Below are 1,183 nucleotides of genomic sequence, written 5' to 3' on the forward strand. Positions count from 1 at the left end.
TTAAAATGCTATAAAACATAACCATGGTGCCCATGTATAGTTAATATTTAGCTATAATAAAAACTACGCATTACATTTTTAAGCGTTTTGACCGAATGAATAATTTTTTATTGATATTTATAAAAAAATAAATTTAAATTAATCTAATACAATCCAAATGAGTATGGTATAACCAAGCTGGTTACCAAACAATTTTAATAAATTTTCATTTTTTTTCTCCAATTATTTTAAAAAGCATTGAGAATTTTCCATTTCGACCTCCTAAAAGTATCAACTAGATCCAATTCGCTTCCAAAAACATACATCCGGCATCAATGTTTATGATCAGAGCATTTTTTCAACTATAAAAGTGGAAAAGTTACAAACATTTTAAAATACCTCAAATAAACGTCTGAAATTATTAGACTGGACAAAATAAAAATAAAATTGTAACTAATTTTCAAGCCCCCCCCCCACTGAAAAATCCTGCATACGCCACTGACTAGGAGCCTTCTAGATTAGTACCAACTAGATTAACTTTCCTATCAGAAAAGTGAAACTATAGTTTAAGAAAATGTAAGTATTTTTACTGTCCTAAAAGGTTATGACAAACACAAAAATAAATCGCTCCGCTCAGAATATAAAATATAATAAGATTAAACTTTAGGTTCAAGTTAGAACAGTCTGAACAGGTTAACCTTATCTGCAGACTAACCAAAAACTGTTATAACATTTAATTATAGGTACCTATTATATATTTTACTAATTTAGAGGTGAAACTAAACAAATTTTGAAATTTGAGTAAAATTATGACCATTTTTTTTTAGGGAGGGGGGGGGGTGCATATTTGCGGTGCAGGGCCGGTTTGATCCATATTTCCCGGGCCGAAAAAATTCGCCAATCCGCCTCTGCTTATTACATACCTAATATTACTTATGCCTGTATATTAACTAAACATAAACATTCAACTATGATTGAGTTTGAGTAATAACTTAATATCAATATTACGATAGGTTTGAAGTTTGAACACAAAATGTTTTACAAAAATTAAACGATTTTACTTATTAGTTATTATACCAATAATAAGAACTTATATAATAATTATGCGGTTACTATAATGCATATAATAATTAATTAGTAATATATATTATTATAATAAACCTACTCGGCACTCGCACACTCTCAACTGATAATAATGATATTA

The sequence above is a fragment of the Acyrthosiphon pisum genome, unplaced genomic scaffold (assembly GCF_005508785.2).
Source record: "Acyrthosiphon pisum isolate AL4f unplaced genomic scaffold, pea_aphid_22Mar2018_4r6ur Scaffold_20873;HRSCAF=22373, whole genome shotgun sequence".
NCBI classification, from domain to species: domain Eukaryota; kingdom Metazoa; phylum Arthropoda; class Insecta; order Hemiptera; family Aphididae; genus Acyrthosiphon; species Acyrthosiphon pisum.